Here is a 25,223-nt window from a genome sequence, read left to right as displayed (position 1 = left end):
AAAGCTTGCCACAGGACCAAATTCGCCATCAGCTAATATTACTTAGCCATCTGGAATCTTCCTGCTATCTATGCAATATTCAATGAGTCACTTACCTTTTTTTTTTTTTTTTTTTTTTTTTGGTACAGTTTTTTCTATCTGGAAATGAAAGTAACATATCCCTTTAAAGTTGATCTGGGGATAACTGAGATCATATAAAATATGATTATAAAATGATGAGACTGATTACCTTTAGAGCCTGGGGCACAACCTTTTAAGTTATCTATCATGTTGGAAAATCTTCATTCTTCCTGAATAGATTTAATTTTTTGGAAATAGTCAGGCTTTGCTAAGAGCAAAAAATTAACCATTCATCTGGTGAAAATAGTGGGTAATTGAGGTTAAAAACAAAGTGCGATTATCAAATCACTTTCTGATATTTCTGTTGGCTATCTTGGGAACTGAATCTTAAGATAATTAAATTAAAAGAATTCCAAATATATTCTGAGAAAAGGCATCATCATTGGAATAAGTATATAATATTTTAAGGTGACTATTTTAAAGGGGAAAATATATATATATATATATGTATATATGTATATGTGTATACATATATATATATGTGAATATATACACACAAATATATGCATAAATGTATACACATATATATTATACACACAGATACATATACACACACATACACACACACACACACACATATATATGCACGGATATATTGTAGACTCTGGTCCCAGATGAGAATTTTTCAGGATAGCCAGGCACAAATAAATTGAAATTGACATCTTCGAAGGAAATATCCATGTCAATAGAATATAAAGTCTTTGAAGACAGGAACTATCATATTTTTGAATTTATATTATAATCACCTAGTGCAATGTTTGGCATATAATGGGTAGTTAACTTTAAAAACAAATCACTAGCATCAAAAATGAAAAGATGAAATTAAAGTAATTACAAAGGTTATTTTGTTCAATTATATACTAATAAATGTATCAACTTAATAGAAATGGAAGAATATTTACCAAAAAAATATAAATTGCCAAGATTAGCAGAAGAGGAAATAAAATATATAAATAAACCTATTTTAGGAAAAAAAATTCAACAGGCCATAAATAAGCTTCCCAAGAGAAAAGCTCCAGGACTAGAGAATTCTATCAAACATTTAAAAGTCAACTAATTCCAGAATAAAAAATTGAAATAATAAGTAAAAAAGGAATCCTAACAAACTCCTTTTATGAAACAAATATGGTACCGACACTTAGAAAAAAATTTAAAATTGTGTTGAAATAAAAAATTCATTGCAATATTCATAGAATTTTGAATATATTTGCTTAAGAAAAAGCCTCATTATTTTATAGTCTTTTATTATAAAGTGAGAGGTCCTAGGGCCACAAATTTCCAACCATACAGATTGACAATTTCAATATCATCTTCACCTCCTTGATCTCATTCCTTTCTCCCATCCCATCCAGTAAGTTGTCAAATGTTATTTCTTAAAATTGTCTCTTATACATCCTTTTCTCATCAATAATGCAGCCATTTCCCTAGCTCATACAGTCCTCATTTCACTTCTAAACTATTATAATATTTCTTTAAGTGGTTTCTTCTCCCCTCTTCTCTCTTCTTTCTCTTCAATCTCCTCTCCTCATAGGAATCAAAGTGATTTATCTTAAATGTAGATATTACCAAGTCATTATTCTCATCATTCAGCTTCGATAGCTCCCTATTTCCTCTAAAATGAACTATAAACTTCTCTGTTTGGCTTCCAAGATATCTTCCAACTCTAAATCCATGATCCTTTGCTATGCAGAACATTATCCCTTCTTTTCTTCACTTGTCTCTTCCTGATACTTTCCTAGTATTAATGATTTAACCTCAAACCTCATGAAGTTCTTTGTCTTAGGAACTTTTGACTATTTCATGTATTTTAGAGTCAATTATAGTTGGTGGTGTGTTGGAGCTGGCATATACAGAGTCCCAATAACAAATTCTTAGAATTTCAGGGTGAGCATTTATGCCTCATAGGATAGTCAGATGATACAGTAGATAGATTGCCAGGTCTAGAATCAAGAAGGATTCATTTTGAGAAGGAAATGGCAACAGATACTCTAGTATGTCTTCCAAGAAGACCACAAGAGACAGACACAAAAGAAAAATCACTTAAGAGAAAAATAAAAGTTTATATCTTAGATATAAACTGAATTGGTAAATGTCACAAATAGGAGCTCTATTTGTTGTTTTGTTGATTTGTCTACACTTGAGAAAGTGATGGAGAAACTGTTAATAATGAAGATTTTACATGTGTATTATATACAAATTTTTCTCCACTTTCTATCCCCACACCCAGAGCTGGTAGATAAATATTTATTATCACACTCCTGTTTATACTTCTTTGATTGGGGACTTATCTTCTAAATTTTAAGCTCCATGATAAGAGGTACCATATCACCCTTTATCTTTTTATTTCCTCCTGTGATTATTATAATGTTCTGTACCTAGTGGGCATTTAATAAAATTTTGCTACTTCCTAGCTCTCAGTGATCTCATTACAGACTCTATGAGTTGGAATTGCCTCCTATTAACATGCTTGCTTTCAACAATAAGGCAGAAATCCTTGCCCTCTGAAGAACACAAATTGGGGGCTGTTTAAATTTATCTTATATCCAGTTATTTGAAAAGAATGTCTATGTTTATTTTTTCTTCTGTGTATATTCTTTGGATTACTTTGATGGCAGCTTTTTGCCTTCAGTAACTTGAGGGAGATAATAGATGGGACATGTCAGTTGACTGAGAGCTATAGTTGAAGTCACAGGACTTGGGTTAGAGTATTGGGCCTGTAATCAATAAAGACTTGAGTTCAAATCAGATGATGGAAAGTGATGGAGAAACTGTTAATAATGAAGATTTTACATGTGTATTATATACAAATTTATTTAATAAATATTTAATAACTCAGATATTTAATAACTATGTGGCCCTGGGATTTTTATATTTAACTGTTGGTAAATGTTTAACAGCCAATTTTCTGGGAATAAATGCATCTATGCCACATTTTGAAGTTTAATCTTTGTTATTGGCATTTCTTCCATTATTTTTATATCTAGATAATTAATGCAAGAACAATTAACCTTGATTTGTAGTATTATTTGTTTCTAAGGTGTTTAAATATGGCAACTATGTGATAAAGTATTGATAGAAAACCAATACTGAAGTCAGGAGGATCTGAGTTCAAATCCAACTTCAGGTGCTTAATTGCTATGTGAAGCTGGGCAATTCACTTAGCCCTGTTTGCCTTAGTTTCCTCATCTGCAACAAAATGAGCTGGAGAAGTAAATGGCAGAGTATTCTTACATATATATATATATATATATATATATATATATTTTTTTTTTTTTTTTTTTTTTCCCCAAGAAAGCCCCAATTGAGGTCACAAGGAGTTGGAAATGACTTAGCCACAACAAAAGTGTAAGTGCTGATCTTGAAATTTTAACAACCAGCTCTCAGGAGCTAGTATAAGCTAATGTCAGCAGAACTTTATTTGTAATCTTAGATAAATCATTTCACATGTCTGAGTTTCTGTTACTTTATCAGACAGTATGACAGTGGAAAAGGTATCAGGCTTGGAATGTGATAGATAAAACTAGGCTCTGTCTTTCACTGACAGGGTCACCTAACCTCTGTGAGCCTACTTACCTCTCCAAGATAGGAGAAAAGCATTTTGTAATCCTTAATGTGTCCTATAAAAGTGAGTTATTTTTATTATCTGACAAAATGAGGGAGTCAGACTAAATGACCTCTAAGGTCCCTTCTAGCTCTGAAATTCTATGATTATATAACTGTAACCAAGTCACTTCAAATCTTGAGCCTTTAGCCAATTTTCCCTGTCTTTAAAGTTGAGAGCCTGAGGACCCCTGCTGTACAATGCCCTTGAAATGTGCAGCTTGGAAAACTTCTTATCAGACTTGCTGTTAAAAAAAAAAAAAAAACAAAAAAAAAAACAAACTCTCTTCTAGATTATAAGCTCCACTAAACTATAAACTTAATGAGGGCAGGGTCATGACTTAGTTATCTTTTTTGCTTTTTTTCTCTCTGCACTCAGTTTGGTTACAGTGTTAGCTAAATGTTAAATTTTCATATCTTTCATATTTTGTTGAACTCCAGAAATCATCTTCCATTGGAAACAATTTGACCCCCACCAAACTACATTATCTGACTTTGCATGCCTTCTAGGGAAAGGGAATATTGGCTTGTATTTTTATAAATATTTATAAAGAGTAACAATTTCGAGTAAGTAGCTGGTCTTTATCAAGACAGGCAAAAGGCAAATGGAGAATTAAGCAATCATTCTGTGAATTTGGTGTATGTAGACAATTAATTAGGCTAAAGTAGATTCCCTTTACTTACCAGCAAGGGTTTCCACCTGACCATTCCAAGCCAGTGCCCCATTTTTGAGAACATGCATATAGGTATATTAAGATCTCATTGTTTTTTACTTCACTCCTAATTTTACTTCCCATTGAAATATATTACATTCTCTTCTCTGAAAGAATATCAGATTTGCAATGACTAAATAAACTTTTTTAAAAAGACTATTTTTTCTAAAAAAAATTAGTTTTGTTCCTTTTAATCTGCCTTCTTGATTGAGGACCACAAATCCAACAATTTTGAATGCTTCTAATTAAATTTCTGGTCTTAGAACAATAGACAATTGTTTAAAGAAAAAGTAAGAGTCTCTACATTGGATGGATTTTCAGGAACACTTCAAAACCAATGCCAAGCCATAAACAATTTAAAGTTGAACATATTAGAGAAGAAATGAACCAGGCCCTTCAATATTCCAGTGTACATAAATGAAACTGCATTTTTTAATCTTCCAGAGTGGTTTTCTCCCTTTGTGTTCTAGTAGACACAGCAATAAGTAAACTAACTCACAGGCTTAGTCAGATTTCAGGGCTCACTTGATAGCAAGAGTTCATAAAAGTCTTGGGTAGGCTTTAATTTGAAGGTTTTAGAACAGTTTTATTCTTAATTATATTTGGTGATCATCAAAAAATGGAGGGCAAAAAAACTTATTGTCAAGATGCTTTGACAATGTATACCTTGTATACACCCATGTTATTCTCCTTCCAATGAGTTTCAAGGGGTATAAGCCATCAGTTGAGACAAAAAACACGTCCTGATGCTTTGAAGGGCCTAGTGTAAGCAGAAAAAAATCTCTAAAACTTAATCCATCTCATTGTGTCTTAGTGAAGCATATGTAGGGTTAGGCTCCCACAATTACTTGCTGATAGGGTACACTGACTACCAAAAGGCCTTCAAGAGGATGGTATTAAATAAAGCCTATTCAGCCCTTATACCTCAGGCTTTATTTCTATGTCAAGAGAACTGGTTTGGGCTGGTGTTCTGACAGTATATTTTTTTGAGTTTGATTTTGGTTAGCTCACTAGTGATAGTGAACTGCCTAAAAGGAACTAGAAATCATCAATGCCATTTTCTGTGAAGGATCCATGCTTATAGTTATTATTTACATCAACAGAATGATAAATTCCAATGCTTGATTTGTCAGTGGATTTTAGGATTTAGCAGTTAGTGTTGGTAATAAGCCCTTTAAATTTTTTGGGGGGTGTAAGGTGTGATGACTTAGAAATTGGATTTTATCTTTAATCCAAAAACTTGAAGCTGTTAGATATTCTCATGGCACATTGCACAAGACTAACTTTTCAGAATTAATCTAAAATAGGATTAAAGTTAATTTAATAAATAAATTTAGGTTGCTGGGGAAAGTATGAGTAATTTCCATCTGGAGTCAATTATTTTTATGAATAACAAACCTATAAAGTGTTAATTTATTTTATAAAGATTTGGGGCCCAATTAATTTGAAATCTTTTGAAATTCCTCCTAGTCCCAAATGACATTTACTTTTGTTCTATAGCAATAAGTTAAGTTAGCAAACATTTATTAAGCATTTACTACATGACAGGCATTGTGCTAAGTGCTGAAGATGCTAAGAATGGCAAAAATACTTCACTCAGTTGGATAAATGATAGAAGAAATATTTAACCTACCACAAAGGGTTGCTCTAAAGATCAAATGTCCTTTGCAAACCTTAAATCATGACATATATGTCAACTGTTGGAGCAGCTGCTACTATTTAGGAAAACAAAGTAATTCTAAGGCTAGTAGTAAATTAATTGTTGATGTGTAAATAGATGCTCCTAATTATAGTCTCATGTGTCTCCATTAACAGAGACTTGGCAGGATCTCTTCTTGTGGAAAAAAAAAAAAAACACATACTTTACGTGCATATAGTTTGTTGCTTTATGTGCAATCTATGCCACAACTAATAAAACTGAATTTCTTTTTTGTATATTTAATAGCTAAGACATTTTACCAAATCAAACTTCTTAGCTTCCTTATTCTGATTGCTCCTCCCCTAAACCAATTTTAAGATGATCTAAGTAAGGGTAAGGCTCAGAATCAGAATGGGGAACATAACAGATGCTTTTTAAGCTCCTTGTTCACAAAAGTTCAGAGTTGAAGGAGTAAGTACTAAGGACCATCCAGAATTCCCTTAAAGTCTTGATATAACAGATTTCTAAACAAGCCAAAAATTTAGGCATACTCTTCACTAGATGGTCCTAGATAGGTGAAATGGATAAACTTCCTATATAGCTCTTCTCTGTCACTTTATATGTACTCTTTACCATCCTATTTGTACAATAGTACAAATTTCAGTCTCAGATACCCAGTGCTATCATTTTTGCCATCTAATATTTCCTAAAGGGAAAATCTTGCTGTTTCTCCCTGGACTGCAATCAATGCTCACCACTTTTCTAAGCCACTTATGATTAGAAGAATCACTGGAACATAATGAGTAAATCATAAATATTGTTGGTTAATGAACAAAATGTATCTGTTCAATGACTCAATATTATTAAAATATTAATTTTTCAATAAAAAATTTTATTATCAAAAATGTAGCTTTTAAGGTTAAATAAAAAATAATATAACTAAATAGTATTTAAGATAATAATTGGGGAATAACTTCCAAGGAAACAAATGCCTCAGGTATTTTTTGGTACATTTTCACTAATTCTTACCTTTTCTTTAGCTCCCCTTGTGTTCTAGTTTAGAATAATTAATAATGGTGATGATATTGACAGTGATGGTAATGATGATACAATCTCTGGGTTGCTCAGAATCAAAATGCTACTGGGACTGCTTATTCTCAGATTAAAATGTATATTGATGAGAGTCCCTGATAACAATCTAGACAATTAAAGAAAAATGTTCCTCTGATTTATTTTATTTACAACTTACTTCTGATGGAATTACCTAAAGATTTAAGTCCTTTCTCTCAGTTTTGCATGTCTTTCCTCCATTCTTGAGGTAGTCCTATAAAAGAAAGAAAAAAAAAATTTTTAAATAATTTTTACATGAAGAATCTAGCTCTGAACAATATCCACCAAAATTAGATTTCCAGTTGGAAAGCAGTAATTTTCCATTTTGGGGGAAGGAACCTGGGTAGGAGAGCATAATAGCTCCTCTCTTTGTCGGTTGCCAACTGTATTTGGTACAGTGAAGGCAGTTAGCAGTGTATAGTTCCTAAACACCAAGAAAAGACATCAATGAACACTGCTTAAATAGGAAAAATGACTAATTGCAGAGAACTAAGTAACTTACTACCAGTAGTGACTTTAATACTAGTCACATCACATGCTAAAATAGCAAGGTAGCAAATAGTCTCAGAGAACCATGCAGATGTGACCAGTGTATTCTCAGGACTGTGATGGAATTCTTTTCTCAAGTGTAAATTTTCAAAAAGTAGTTTACTAATACCAAGTATATTTCTCAAGCCTGGTAAAGTGGTTTCCAGAATATCACTTTTTTTTTTTGTCTTTCTAGGGCCAAAGAAAAGAGCTTTGTTGAGAATGGGGTAGTGAGTCATATAAGGAGAGTTCCCTTCAGGGCTTAACTGCCCTGTTGCCTATATGAAGCATTTGACTAAGACCTTCATCCTACATTTCCTGAGTACTGGAAACGCTTTGGACACATGCAATAGTTTTTAGTAGTTCTTTTAGCAAAAGTTCTACAATGATTTGAAGCCAAAAATAAATTCTAGAATGAAGTTTCTGAATCTCTGCTATGAATGAACCTGAACCTCTTATGCAGAAGAAAACATTCTCTAATAGAAATATGAACAATGTTTGAGCAATGATTCAGAATGGTTTTATTTGACTGGATTTTCCATTTGGCTTCTATCTTCACACTCCATAATGTTCACCTCTCCATTGCATCTCCCTTTTCTGCTTACAACGAAGGAGAAAAGACTAATGATAGTCCAATAATTTTGGCAAAGCAAATTACCAATCAAGAAACCAAGCAAACAAATTTCTCATTTGGGTATCATGACAACAATCCCATAAGATGTTATTATAAGTATTATCATTTCCAGGTAAAGAAACAGAGAACTTAAGTGACCTATTGATTATCACATAAATACTTGTATCATTGCCTAGGATGAGAACCCAATTCTTACTGATTCTAGTTTCCGGCATTCTATCTGCTATGTGATGCTGACTCTCAGGAATCAGAAATATTCTTGTTTCTTATGTAGTTCTAAGTGAATCGACTCAGTCTCTTATGAAAATGTAACTCTACCATTCCCAATACTGTTAGATTTTTTTCTGGTTTGAAAGAAGATTTTAAAAAATTTATTCTGAAAAAAATAGCATAATACCTTTGCTAACTTTATAGTTTTGTGTGTGTATGTGTGAATAAGAAATCACAAGTATATAAAGAAATATGAGATAACTTAATTTATTATAAATGTATATCATACATGTATGTATGTAAATATGTGTGCAAGTATACATAATACATGTGTGTAGTCGCAATTTACACATACAAATGAGAAATAAAATGTGACATAATGAGTGCCACATTTTATTTTGAACTGTGTTCAAAGTCCTACTTCTACTAGCTGTATAATTTTGGGCAAATATATATTGGTAGAGAGTGTTCCTTGCCCTGAACTTGCCCCATACTGTTGAAATTACATATTCAGTTGCATGTAAACATAGACACATATACATATATGTATACAAAGGATATCCCCAAATCCTTAGTGTAATTTTATAGTTATCTAGCTTAAAACTGTAGTAAGGCTTTGGGAGCACAGTGTATATAATTATTATTATTGTAAATTATTATCATTGTTGCAGTCTATATTATAGTGTGCTCCCAAAACCTTACTACAGTTTTAAGCTAAATAACTAGATAGACAGACAGATAGATAGATAGATAGATAGATAGATAGATAGATAGATAGATAATAGATAGATAGATAGATAGATAGATAGATAGATAGATAGATAGATATCGTTGTTTTTATTGAGTCATTTTAGTTGTAACTCTCAAATGACTCTGTTTGGGATTTTCTTGGCAAAAATACTGGGATGGTTTTTCAGTTTCTTCTCCAGCACAATAAACTAAAATGGATCTATAATCTTAGGGGCATATGTGTAAATTTATATATGTAAACTCACATGTGCCAAACAGGAATGCAGTATCATCTTATGTTTGCGTCTGTTAGAATTCCTCAAGAATATAATGCCTCATGTTATTTTGTCATAGCATGCTGTTTTCCATTGTGAAAGAGAAAGGATATTAATAAAGCCTATAGTATGTATTAATATATGGAATTTATAGATTTAAATCTCAAGATATGTGTTAGCCTTCATTCTTAGGAATTATTTTTTTCTCTTATTAAAAAAGAAAGAAAACAATTTCCCAATATTACATAAAATGCCAGCTTAAGAGTCAGGTTGGTTGAAATATTTGAGAGAAAAAAAAAAAAAGGTTTCTTCCTTATTAGACAGTCAGTGTAGGCTCTTTGCCTGGTTTGCTCAGGGAGTTCTCCAAGGGCCATGACAGCTAAAGGTGAAAGGTCATCTTCAACTCAGGTCAAAAGGAACTCCTGCCTCCCCCAACTCCCAAATCCTCTTCTTAATGCCTTATGCTTTAAATTGCACCCAGTTGCTACACAAACATTTTTTATTAGCCGGGTCTCTTTTTGACGCCCCCACTTAGAAAAGATTCCTACTAATTTGGGCTGCTAGTACCAGGAATGTGGAAAAGTCAGTGAAGGCTTAATTGGATTAAACTCGGTGTTCCCCACACTTACTGGCAACTTTCATGACAGCTTAACTAACAAGATAATATGCAACAAAGAGATCTGGTATTCAGCAGGGCCTCCCGCCTTACCTAGGGGGGATACACCTGGACTGGCTGTGATTAGCAACAGAATAACAGGTAACTGACAACAACTGAGCTGGGATACTGTCACCAACCTTATAGCTTTGTGCATTTCTGAGATGAAATTCAAACCTGAAATTTTATCTGCTTCAAGAAGATTGGATTCAGCAGGGATCTACTTCCCCAATTCAGCATCTGCTTCAGTGGCAAGAACCACTTTAATTTCCTCGGCCTAGCAAAATGGAAATCTGTCCATTTGGCACATCTCAGAGGGAAAGGTGCTATACAAATTTTCCTTAATAAAATAATGCTGGGCTATTAAAGAGCAGTCCTGCCTATGTCACTTGATGTCTGTCTCCTGCACTGCTGGCGGGCATAATGCCAGGGTGTGGTAAAGGGCAATTGGGAACATTAGTTACACCACCTTAGGTATGGTAGCAAAATAATATTTGATAAATGAAAATAAATTCAGGCAGACAAATTTTCCAAATAGTTTTCAGAAGAAACTGTCACTTCCTCACTCTCTTCTGAAGCGTGAGCCAATCCATTTTATGGCCTCTTCCCAGCAGAAAATTCAGTCTGCCCATAAAGAATTCAGTGTTCCAGGAGGAGGAGGAGGAAGATCACGTTTTCATGAGGGGCTGGGGCTTCCCTTGGAAGGTTTTTCCAAGGCCATCTTGCCATGAGTAAGTGCCCCACAGGTGATGGAGATCTGACATGAGCAGGTCCAGGAAGACCTTACTCTACCCCTTTTCCCTCTTTCCCCAGATATCTTTTCCCTTTTCACTGGTATCTGAAATTCCAGAACAAAATCTTTTAATCTCTAAGGAGAGGGAGAGTTATGTTCAATTATATTATAAATTAATGGAAAGAAAAAAAAAAAAACTAAAATCTAAATTTGGAGTTAGAAGATTCTGAATCAGCTTCTACTGCTTCATATATGACTTTAGGCAATACAGCTAACCTCTCTGGATCTCAATTTCCACATGGGTAAAAGCCATCTTGAAAAGAACAAGAATTCTGGCTTTGGAGTCAGAGAATCTGGATTGAAATTCTATATCCAATGCTCATTATTTATGTGGCCTTTGGCATACATATCCTGGGCTCCAGGTTCTCAATTATAAAATAAGAGATTTAGACTAGATAATAACTGGAGTCTCCTCTAGCTTTTTATTTGTGATTCTATAGTTTTTATACTAGTGGTGATAGTGAAGTTAACAATCTGGTTTGAGCTTTTGTTCAGTCATTTCAGTCATGTCTAACTCTTTGTGACCCCATTTTAGGTTTTCTTGGTAAAAATACTGTAGTATTTTTTCCTTTCCTTTTCTAGTTCATCTTACAGATGAGGAAACTGAGGTAAACAGGGTAAAATTACTTGACCAGGGTCATAGAGTTACTTAAGTATCTGAGTCTAGATTTGAACACAGATCTTCCTGATTCCAGACCCAGAATTCTAGGTACCCCTAAGAGACTGGCTACATTTATACTAACTTGTGATATTCTACTACCATCTTTATGCCTTTGTATGGTCTGACAGTCTCCCATCCTTAGAATCAACTACCTTCTATCTTAAGGATATTAGTTTCATTTGAAAATCAGGTCAAGGGGCAGCTAAGTGGTACAGTGGATAGAGCACCAGCCTTGAAGTCAGGAGAACCCAAGTTCACACCTGGTCTCAGACACATAATACTTCCTAGCTGTGTGACCTTGGGCAAATCACTTAACCCAATTTCCTCAGGTGAAAAAAAAATCAGCTCAAACAACACTTCTTGAGGCTTTTCCTTAGTTACTATTTACTAATGCCCCTTACAACTTACAATTGATACTTTCTTCAATTAACTTGTAGCCATTTTGTTCAAAGTTTGTATTCTCTTCCGTGTTTTTGTACATGTTGTCTCTCCTAATGGAATTGTAAGCTGCTAAACGATGGAGATGGTTTTATTTATTTATTTATTTATTTTTCTTGGTGCTTAGCACACTTGGGGATACATAATAATTATCAAATAAATGCTTGTTGATTGAAACTATAAAATACTCTTTTAATAGAAATGAGGAAAACAGGTAATAGGCTTGGTATAATAATTTAGCATTTTATTTGACCCTTTAAGGTTTGTAGAGCACTTTACAACATTATCTCCATTAATCCTCATAGCACTGGGTGATAAACCTACAAAGTACTATTATTATCCTCAATTTACAGATGAGTGTACAGGACTGAGAGAGTTTAAGTGACTCGTCTAGGGTAACGTAGCTAATAAGTATATATTTGGAAGGCCTGGGGTTGAAGAAAAGATGGAGGAGTGGTTAGGGAGAAGAGAATTCATAAATGTGATGTTATGAATCCCAAAGACAAACTTTATTTACTCTACAATTTCACCTAGGTCAGCTGCTGATTGTCTCCAGAAATCTGATTACTTTGGTGAAGTCTTAGTGTTAAGACATTTCTTGGTAGAAATGGAAAATATGGCACTATATATTCCTACAATTCTGATATTCTGAAGAGCTTTGGTCCAGAAGTACTCCTAAAGCCAAGATGTAAAGGGAAAGGGAAAGAAAGTTAAAATCTGCCTCTGATTCTCTCTTAATAATTCTGTGTATTTGGTCACACATGATATTTTAGGGTAACTAGATGATACAGGACATAAAGCGCCAGACTTGAAATTAGAAAAATTCATCTTCCTATGTTCAGGTCTGTCTTTGAGCATTTTCTACTTTTGTGATCCTGGCTGAGTCATTTAACTCTATTTGCCTCAGTTTCCCCATTTATAAAATAAGTTGGAGAAGGAAATGGCAAACCACTTCATTATCTCTGTCAAGAAAGCCCAAATATGGTCATGAAAAACTGAACATGATGAAATGACTGAATGATGATGTTATTTTTAATGTATCCTACAGAATATTATTAGGGGATCATAGATTTAGAACAAAAAGGGAAATCAGAAATTATCTAGTCAAATTTCTTTATTTTTACATTGAGAAAAGTAAAACCTAAAGTGGTTAACTCCTTTGCATGAGGCCATAAAAGAAAGAAATAATACTGTTAGCATTTATATCCAGTTCCATTGCCTACAGATTTAGCATTCTTCCATTGTACTACACTGTCTTCCCAGGAATCAGCATTATTTATTGGAGTATCCTCAGCATATAACTGAGAAATTATACTAAAGTGCTTTGAGATCTGACATGGAAAGGAGGATTCAGAAATTTTACCTCAATTTTGATCTTTGCCTTTAAGAACAGGAATTTGTGTTACAATCCATCTGCATTAATAGTAGGCTGATGAATCTACTGAGTGAAAGCCACTTGCCATTGCCAAGAAGGGGATGATACAACCAATCACATACAAATCATCTTGACACAAGAAAGAGGCAACAGGTAGTGGTTATCCCATTGTTCTTGAAACTGATACTTTCCATTAAGCTTTGTCTGCCACACATCATCCTAAGAAAACAAAAGTAGAAAACACTATCCTTGTACTCCCAGAGCAGCCAACTATCCTCTCCTACAAATCAGAAAAGGCTTAACTGAGAAAGTCCCATTTCATAGTGCACCCTGGAGGTCTGTAAACTAATGTTTAGCCAAGAGAGAGGAAGGATGTTTAAGAATTTGTAATAGGAAATCTACAAGTAAGAGGAATTGGTAGATTTTAGGTGATAAAAAACAAGAAGCACAATCTCTGGAGTAGCCAGTTTCCCCTTTTCTTTTCAGATAAAGATCATAATCTATGGTGATATTTGAAAGTGAAAGGGGGGGGTGATAGAAAAATATCTTATTAATTAATTTTTTTCTTTATGTTTTCACTAACAACATGTAAGTGAAATCTCAACAAGTGAAATCTCACTAAATGTTTATTTATACAAGCAACATAAAGTGTTGGAAATGAGAATGATGCATAAGGACATAGATAAAATGCCTTTTAGTTCTATTGGGCATTTATTAAATACTTCCTGTGTGCATAGCACTGAATTTAATAAACATTTAGCCCTTTTTGAAGTTGGTATGATTCAAGATCAGAAGACTTAGGGTCTGGTTTTGCCATTTACTAATTGCCTGATTTAGAACAAGTCAATAAACTCTCTGACCTTGTAAAATGAAAATGATAAAAATGAAGTATCTCATGGGGCTGTGAAATTTAAATGAGATTATCTTCTATAATTGTGAAAGGGTATATAAGTATTAGTTACTGTTATATTCAAAAGGATGCAAATTATTTTAATATAATTTTTAATTTTTTAAATTAATGAGCATTTATAAAAATGAACATCTTTGAAAGACATCTCATCAATGCAATGATCAAATATGATTCTGCAGGACTGATGATAGTACATGCCATCCCCTTCTGAACAAACAGGGTGCTCTCAGATTGAAGAATGAAACATATATCTTTAAATACAGTCAAAATAGAATTTGATTGATTTGCCTCTATATTCAATCTGAAAGAAATCATTCCATTTTCTACCACTGGCTCTTGGATATTAAATCAATTGGTACTTATAGATTTGAACTTTGGAGCACTGTACTTTCTGTTCATGAATGCATACATTCAATTCAATCCCTATTTGGACCATGTCCCTACTAAATTCCATAGCAACAGACTATGCAACGCAAAAAACAGTAAGAATCAAGGCCTGATTTCCAGCCTTGATTCTGACATATTAAAGAAAATCTTTCATCATTTCACTGTATCCCCATCAGTTATAGTCCAAATATCTATGCTTAGTCACTGGAAAACTGAATTAAAGTGTGGCAGTCTCAACTCAATCTATTCCTATTCCTGGAATAAAAAAATACAGAATGTATGCTATTTTGAAAAAAAGGGATCAAAAACTGATTCATCTGATTCTTTGGCTATTTTCACTCCCTCAAGTCCAATAAGTTGCTCACTTCTTTTAATTGTACCTACAAAATATCTTTCTCATCTATCCACTCTTTTGTGCCCACATGATATATTTTCTAGCTTGTTTCTTATCACTTCTTATCCAGACCATTGTAACTAATAATTCTTCCATCAAGCTTACTGGTTTTTTTGCCCAGGAATTATTTTCATGAATCCTATGAATTTAGCTGATCTCTCTATCTATGTTTTTGTTTATGTCTTTGCCTAACTATAATTATAACTAAATATGAAATAAAAGAAATAGAACTACAAAGGAAATAAACTACATTGAAATGTTTTATCTAAATTATACCCACATACACACATGCACACATTTACATCCATATATGTATATATATTATGTGTATATATATATATGTACATATATATATAAAGAGATAAATTATAGATATCACTGATCTTAATATAATTAATTTATATAATTTTTATGGACACTTTTTCAGGATGCTATCTTTATCCATTTATTCATTAATTATTCATTCATTAATTCATTTATTTGATTGTTTATCTGCAAGGCAATAAGGGTTAAATGACTTAGGTCCACAACTATTATGTTTCAAATGTCTAAGGCTAGATTTGAAGTCAGGTTCTCTTGACTCCAGGACCAGTGTTCTATCCACTGCACCACCTAACTGCCTCTACAGTTTTTAAATATAAAAAAAAAAAAATACATAGGATTACAAAGGAAATTATATATAAATAGGTTAGATACAGAACTATTTAAATTATATGGGAATAAATTAGATTTCAACTATTTCAATCTAATCTATTCTATTTATAAATAATACTAGATAGATACTTTTCAGATATATATATATATGCATATATATATATTAGAGATACCAATCTGTAGAAAAAAAATAGATGCTAGATAGATACATAAAACATTTCTCTATAGTTAGCTTCCTTTGTAATCCTATGTATTTTATTTTGCATACTTAAAAACATCCTGAGACCAAATCCATAGACTTCAGCAGATGTCTAAAGGGGTCCATAACATTCAAAATAAGTTAAAAACCTCTATTGAACTCAATACTTTCCACAGTTATCAAACTAATCTTTATAATGCAAAAGTATGAGCATGACTCTCTCCTCTTTTAATACTTTCAGTGATTTCCTACCACCTGTTGGTTAAATTCCAAATTCTTTATTTTTGATACTACTTTCATAGTATGATACCTTACAAGCATTTGTTCGATCTAGTCCCTGTCTTGACTTCTGTATTCCAACCAAAATCTTCTATAACTAGCTGATTACTGATCTTATCCTATTTCCACCGTAGGGAATATACACAGTCAATTTCCACATGTTGAACACATTTTTTCCTTATCTCACATCTATTAAAATCTTTCTCTTTTGTCAAGAGGCAGCTAGGTGGCAAAGTGGGTAGAGTGCTAGGTCTGGAGTCAGGAAGATTCATCTTGTTGAGTTCAAAGCTAGCCTCAGATACTTACTACTGTGTGATCCTAAGCAAGACATATAACTCTGTTTGCCTTAGCTTCCCCCATCTATAAAATGAACTGGAGAAGGAAATGGCAAAAGCATTACAGTATCTTTGCCAATAAAATCCCAAATAGGATCTTGAAGAATTGGACATAATTGAAGACAACTGAACAACTTCTGTCATGATCTAATCTGAAGAAAGTTCCATGACCTCCATGAAGCTTATCTTGACTTCTCCTATCCAAATCTTAAATAAAAACTATCTTTCCCTCTCAAAATATTCCTAGTGTCTTTTGTCCAAATTTCTCTTCTGCTTTTCCACAGACAACCATGTATGTAGCATGTGTATATATGTGTTACTTATCTAATAGGAAAATGGTATTTGGTATAGTGAAAAGAATGTTAGACTTGAGTCCTGGGTTTGAATCCTGCTTTTCCATTATTTGTTAGCATATCATAATTCACTGAACTTCTTAGGGCCTAAGAATAATGTCTGTATTAATAAAATAATACCTGTATTAGCAACCTTCTTGTGAGGAAATGATACATTTATGTAAAGAGCCATGTAAATTTTCAACTATTATTACTGAAAGCTCATTGAGGCCAAAATGGTATCATTTTTCACCTTTTACCCACAGTGCTTTGTGTATTTTATTTATTTTGATCTTAATCTCCGATTTCATTGATAGAGGGGAGTTCTAGTATGGAAACTTCTAAGAGAATAGGAAAATACTTCATTTATCCTATAAGACAAATCACCCATACATAAATTGAAGCTGAATAAAGGTCTAACCTGTTGACAAAATTGTTCTTTCTATTGTCCTCCTGGGAGTACTTCCACCTAAGAGCAAAATCCCAATCATTGGTCTCAGAGCTGGTAAGAGCATGACCAGGACTAGCATGAGCATTTTTCTAGTTTTCTGCATTGATCAAGCATGGGCAGAACCACAGTACTTCCATATGCACTTAGGAAAATGTGACTATATCTACAAAGGCACGTCTACCAAATTAATCTTTTTTATATATTCATTTGATCCTCACAACAACCTTGTGAGGTTTTTACTATTTTGCAGCTGTGGAAACTGAGACAGGCAGAATATAAGTAATTTCCCCAGGGTCACACAACTAGGAAATGTCCAAGGCAGGATTTGAACAAGTATTCTTGATTCTAAGCCCAATATTCTATCCAATGCACTACCTAGATGCCTGTCAAAGCCAAAGTATTATAGATTTAGAAATGGAAGAGGTTTCAAACATCATCCTTGTAAAGAAACTATGTCATGCAAGAGAAAAGCATATTTATCTAAGCCTAAGACTTGAAATCCTATCTCTATCCCACAAGAACTTTCTAGAGATGCAGATATTCAGTTTCAGTTTTCTGTATCTGTAGACTGAACAACATGAAAAATATCAACATGCTTATAAATGTAACGAGTACAATCGAATTCATTAAGGTCTGATGAAATGTTTATTGATGTTATTGCTTAATATATCTGTTTTTCATAGAATGTTAGAGGCTGCTTGAAGAAAGAGTCTCAGAAATAATCTCATCCAGTCTTTTTAGTTTGTAGATAAGAACACTGAAGCCCAGAATTGGGCAATGGTTGTATTGTTGGATAGTAGTATATCCAAAATAACAAAAGACAGAAAAATCTTGTCACAAGATTAGACCTTTATCCATCTTCAATTAATGTTTAGTTGAAACCTTATTTGAAGCTTTTCCTCATTTTCTTAGTTGCTAGTGTTCTTTATCTCTTAAAATTATTTTATGTTTCCTATGCCCTAGGAACACAACTTTCTAGTAACAAAGTTCCTAGTGAAACCATGGCCTCCTTATGATGAAAAATATTATTCACCTTTAGAAAAAGGACTGATGGAATTGAAGCATATTTTTAATTCTCTTTATTTTTCTTGCTTTGATTGGATTTTAGTTTTGGCTTTTTGGTCTGTGTTTTCTTTTACAACATGTCTAACATAGAAGTACATTTTACATGACTGTGCATGTAAATCTACATCAAATTTCCTTTCTTCTCAAAGAGGGGTCAGAGAAGAAGGAGGGATAGAATATAGAACTTAACATTTTTAAAAGAATGTTAAAATTTGGAAGAAATAAATATAAATATTAAAGATTATTTTTTAAAAATGTACTCATACCTACTCCAGTGCTCTTTCTACTATAACACATTGTACTCATCCAGTGATTCATTTAAATTTTACTCTTGATATTATCAACTCTGTATCATTTTGTTATTTTTTCTTTCAACTGAAATTTTGCATGTTATATTATATATATATATATATATATATATATATATATATATATATATATATATATGTGTGTGTATTGTGTATTACTATTATTTTTACTAATCCCATGCTTGAAATCTGCCAAAAGTTGTGATTTAATTTCTAGCTGGATAGAGTTACTGTCAAGATATCTGTGTTCCACATATATTGTATCTAGGTTATATTGTAACACATGTAAAATGTATGAGATTGCCTGTCATCTAGGGGAGGGAGTAGAGGGAGGGAGGGGATAATTTGGAAAAATGAATACAAGGGATAATGTTATAAAAAAAAATTACTCATGCATGTATACTGTCAAAAAAAACACCTTATAAATAAAATAATAAAAAAAATATATATCTGTGTTCAACCTAACACTTCAGATGGACAACACAATTCAAAAAACATTTTTTTTTAATACACTAATGGACTTACTTTAATCTAACTTTCTGAAATTTGCTTTTCCCCCTTACTCAAGGAAGGATCTTTGATACATACATAAGAGAACTTGAAAGATGCATCTTACATTTTGTGAAAACTGACATATTAGCATTCTGGATGAGAATCAGGTGAGAGCAAAATGATTATACCTTCAGAAGATTGATCTAAGAAATGGTGTCAGAATTCCTGAAGACTCAACTTCACTTTGTCTCTGTCTGGCTTTTGTTTTTCAAATCATTTTCCCCCTCCTCACTTTTTTTTTTCTTTTCTGAAGTTGCCGAGCCCATTAATTTGAAACAGTCTAAGTTGGTAAAATTAGTCATTCCCCAAAACTGTGGGTGGAAAAAATATCCTTTGATCTTCACCTTCCTAAATTGCTAAGATACCAGAGTTACTCACATCCCTGACATCACTACTGTGTGTTTGTATAACTGGTCTCTATTACATAGACTGAGGAAGGATTGTGAATTGGGAGCACCCATCTTTAATAAGTGTCCTTAGTATCTTTCTAGTTACACTAAGGCAGTGTGGTTCATGGTGCAGGGCAACAGATGTACATACTGGTAAAAGTACAGCAAATACTTTGTCAGATTATTGACAAAGCCATCTGAGAAACCAAGACATTGAAGGCAGAAAGACCAGAAATGCAACTGATAGGACATCTTAAAAAATGTTTCATTTCAAAGGCTTAGTAGTTTACTTTGACCAGAATGTGAGCAGTTCGAAAATAATCCCAGAAGATAGAAAGCCGAGTTTGACAAATATGACTTCCAGTCTGAACCCTGAGATTCCAAATTCTGATCATAAATCCCAGATTACAAGTCCAAGTTATTTCTGGGGCTTAAAGTTCTTGTAACAGTCTTGAGGATCTCAATTCCAATCTTAGTCCTGAAGTCTCATCCTTGGGGGTTTAAAGTTCCAATAATAGCCCTAGTGCTCACAGAGTTTTTATCTGAGCCATGAGATTATATATTCTGATCACAAGGCTGGGTATCCCAAATTCTAACCTCAACTCTGGGGTTTTGAGTTATAATTCCAAAATAGGTTTAAGTTTAGTCCCAAGATTCTGAGTTCTAATCTTAGCCCTGAGGTTCCTAATTCCAAACTCAGACTTGGGGTTCTGAGTTTTTGGTCTTAGTTTAAATACTGACAAATTGTAGTCAAGACATTTAAGAAAAGTGAACTTTGTTTTCCCCTTCATTCAGAGAGAAATAGATAATAATCCTGATATTCCTTATAATGATGTCAGAAATAATTCATTAATTGAATAGCTATTGCAACTAAAAATATAATGCAACCTAAACTTAATGATTGACTTCATAATATGTTAATGCATTCCCAGCTGAATTTGGCTTGTTCATGAATAGTTGTAGCATCTATTTCAAGTTTTCAGCTATATAAAGACAGAGATATGTGTCATACATGACATTTAAATGTGAACAAGTTTGGGGTTATATATATGTACCTATTTCTATAATGATACCCACATTTTAATATATAGATAGATTAGATACAATATAGATATAGATATCACTATGCTCAGCCATTTTTCCAGTAGTGTTCAGTTTTTCATGACTCCATTTAGGGTTTTCTTGGCAAAGATACTGGAGTGATTTGGCATTTTCTTCTGTAGCCCACTTTAAAAATGAGGAAACTGAGGCAAACTGGGTAATTGACTCACCCAGAATCACATGGGTAATAAGTGCCTGAAGGTAGATGTGAACTCATAAAGAATCTTCTTAACTCAAAGTCCACCATTCTGTCCACTGCACTACCTAGTTGCTATGTATCTGATAATATCTGGATGGACCTCTGTTCACACAAGAGTTGTCTTGTTTAATATTTGTATATAAATGGAATTTTTATAAACAGAATCATATTTAGACTTCTCTAAAGCAGGTACCATGTTTTATTTTTATTTGATGGTTGCAATGATCAGGGGAATCTTGCTAATCAAAGGAATCCTGTAAGAATCAGCTTAAAAAGTGAATTGCCCCTTTCAAGTATACAGAAATATATCTTAACTTGTGTGAATCAGAGAATCAGAGAATTTAGACCTGAAAAATCCCTTAATTAACACATGAATCCCGTATCCTTATTTTATGTGAGAGGAATTGAGGCTTCCAATGAGGAAACAACTTTTTCAAAGTTACATAGGTAGTGAGTAGGAGAGTTAGGATTTAGATCACCCATTTTCAAGTTCAGGATTTGGTGAAGAATACAGTTACATTGCACTTTAAGGTTTGCAAAAGATTTTACATATACTACCTCAATTGATCCCCTCAGAAACCCTGAGAGGTAAGCAATATTATTATCCGACTTTAAAGAAGAATAAACTGAGGCTGAGAATTTAAATGACTTCTCCAGGATTATACAGCTAGTGAATATTTTAGGCAGAAGATGAACTCAGTTCTTTATAATTTCAAATTCAATATCTTATCCCCTAGCCAACTACCTGTCTATTCATAGTAACAATGTTAATAGTTTCTTAGAGAATCTGCCCATTTTTTTCTACCTTCAAAAAACCCCAAAGCAATAAATATAAATAAACAATAAATATTATGATGTAAAAATAAATAAACAACAAATATTATAATATGAGCAGCCATCATTGTTCATTTGTACAGATCATAAAGCCCAAAAAATTGGTCCTTCTAAATTAAAATATGATGAATGGTCACTGTGTCTCTATGCTTGTTCAAAGGAAATCATTCCCTATCAAGGTGGCAGTAAAGAGGTCTTCCTATAATTCTCTATTCACTGTTTCACCAAGTCTATCTTAGGGATTTCAGAGTTTATTGATTGTCACAAAAAAAAAGAAAGAAGGTAGTAATGAAAAACCTCATGCTAAGCCTCCTGAACTTATTCATTTTTTTTTTAACAACTTTCTCTTAATTCTGAAAGATGTTACCCTGCTTTGAAAAACCATCAATGATTTCACTAGTGACTTCAACATACTAACAGTTGCAGACTAAAGGGAGCCAAAGGGAACAATAGTGAGTCTTGTTTTTCCAAATATTTCCTGGAGCTCTTCCCTCCTCTTCTCCATGGAAATCCTTCCAAGCTGCCCTACAAATAACTACAAACCATTTAACAACTCTTTCAAAATACTTATACTAGCACAGCCTTCTTTCATTTGGTAGTAACAAGAGGATTAAAAAAAAAAAAAAAAAAAAAAAAAAAGGCAGTGAAAGCAGTCTTTTTTCCCCTATTGGATAGGGGACTAGCCATTACTCATCCTAGGCAAGCAAATAGGAAAGTGATGATTAGAAAAGAAGGCCGGAACAAGGAAATGTGGAACCTTGTTGGAAACTTAGTTAAATTCTATCTACACACAGATCACTTTTGACTAAAGTCACGAAGAAAAATGAAACATATTTTAAAAAAGACTGGAATAAAGAAAAAAAAAAGATAATTACACCCATCAATTTCTCTACTTCTACACCCCCTCGTTTTATGTCTAAAGTTGCTTTATTTAACTTTAATTTTTAATTAGTTATCTTAATGTCATACACATGGCCTAATGGTATGTACAGGTCTGTGTTTGCTACTGCCCTCTAATGGATGCTTTGTGCAAGTGCATCTTCACTTCACAAGTACTCTTCACACTACTCTTCTCCCATCCTCCTTGGTAATATGGAACATTTTGTTGTTCATCCTTCTTTTTTGAAATGGACCAGTGACCATGTCAAAGGCTCTTTGATCACATCTAATTCAAACAAAGGTGTGCTGGTCAACATGACAAATATGGAAATGTGCTTAAAAGTATTGCATATATTTAACCTATATCAAATTGTTCATTATCTTGGGGAGGGAGGAGATAACGGAAGGAGGGACAGAAATTTGGAATACAAAATTTTACAAAAATAAACGTTGAAAACTATTTTTATATGTATTTGGAAAAAAATACTGTTGAGAAAAACATAGGTGTAGGGAGACGATTTTTAAAACTGGTTTAATTATTATTATTGTTAAATTTTCAGAGTGATTATTTAGATCTCTATCAACACAGACATTATATCTATATCATGTATATGTATACTTATCCATATATAAGCATATATGTTTTACATGTATCTATATACATATCATATATATGATATCTAGCATGTTTATAGAGCTTTAAGGCTTATAAAATTCTTTATATTGTCTCAGTTCATCCTCACAATGACCTTGGAAGGTAGGCACTAAAATTATCACCACTCAGTTTGACAGATGAGGAAACAGAGGCAGGTGGAGGGTAAGTGATTTGCCAAAGGTCACAGAGCTAGTAATTTTATAAGACAAATTCAAACCATGGGTTCCTGATTCCAAGTCCAAATGTGCCACATACATGCATACATACACACTATCTATTCATCTATGTATATATATTGTTTGTATATATGTGTGTAGGTATATGTAGTTATAGGTGTGTGTATATATACATATGCATCCTATATAGTATGTATATGCAAAGGTATACACATGTATATATATATATATATATATATATGTATTTACAAATGGTAGAAACATATACATACCTAATATATATAGTGCATATTATATTTTATTTTCCACATTTTTATATTATTCATATAACTCCACGAAATAAACCCTCTAATTAGTGGAAAATACTTGAGGATGTGTAGGATAGTGAAGAGAAGATTCAGTAGTGTTATCAAAGCTATCCCCAGGTATTTGAAGGGCTGTCCTTTGAAAGAGGGATTAGTTTTCTAAAGCCTGGCCTGAGGAAATTTGCTGAAGAGAAAAGAGAAAGTCTGCGACTGAAGGCAGGGTTGTTTGTTGTTGTTGTTTTCTGTATCCCCCTTAATACAATGTCTTGCATATGGTAAATGTCTAAGAAAAGTTTAATGGTTAGAATTCAATTGTATTTGTCTTAACATTAAAACAAATCCTAACAATGATTCTTCACAAAATTAGGCTGCTTTACAGGATAGTGTTTTCCCTATATCTGGAATTGGTTAGGTTCAGGATTCTTACACAGAGGATGTAGAAGGAATTATTTGCTTAATTATGGATGGAACTCAGTGTCTGAAACTACTTCCAACTTTATCATTCTATGATGTTGTTGTAGTGGGACATAATGCTACCATAATAAACTCTATGGAAGGAAGTAGAAGAAAAAGCCTGAGTCTGAAGTCAGAGGAACTTTATTTAAATTCTTTGTCTTCCACTTGTTACCTGTATGAGTTTTTAAAATTCACCAAATTTTCCGGGGCTCCATGTCATCATCTGTGAATTAGGACTTTAGATTAGATAGCCTCATGTCCCTTCTAGCTTTGGGTAAATGATCTTCATAAGATGGTGGAGGAAACTGAGGCAGAAGAAATTTATGTGACCTATCCAAAGTCTTCCAGTTTGGCATGACAAAAATTCAAACTAGACCTCTAATTTTGTTACTCAGCTTCCAGGTATGTGGCTTTTCCATTCCCCTTTCAACAAAAGTGGAAATGGTTTTCTATGAGTTAGGCTTTCTTAGTTTCTTTCTGAGTCCTTATTCTGTTGCTATGTTTGTGTGTGTGTGTGTGTGTGTGTGTGTGTGTGTGTGTGTGTATGTGTTGTCAGTGAAGCAGATGGTTAGGATGTTCAACCTCTATTGCTCATGGATATAGTCACAGGTCAATGGGAGGTTGGTGGGAGAAGCATTAAAAGGATATAGTGATAGCTCTCCTAGAGTCAGAAAGGAGTGGGCCATAATAGGGAGAAATACAGAAATCATTCATTTTCACATTAGAAGCTGCTGAACTGTGGCACCTGCTCTACTATAGCAATCTGGACTGATAGCATAAAAGGCAGGGTATAAAAAGAATTGTAGACACTATAGCAAATGGAATAGAGCTCTCTTTGTCCTCTGAACACTAAGACAAGGCTCATTTAGAAAAGACTACGTGG

The sequence above is a fragment of the Sminthopsis crassicaudata genome, chromosome 4, assembly GCF_048593235.1.
Source record: "Sminthopsis crassicaudata isolate SCR6 chromosome 4, ASM4859323v1, whole genome shotgun sequence".
Classification (NCBI taxonomy): Eukaryota; Metazoa; Chordata; class Mammalia; order Dasyuromorphia; family Dasyuridae; genus Sminthopsis; species Sminthopsis crassicaudata.
Note: the sequence above shows the minus strand (reverse complement) of the source record.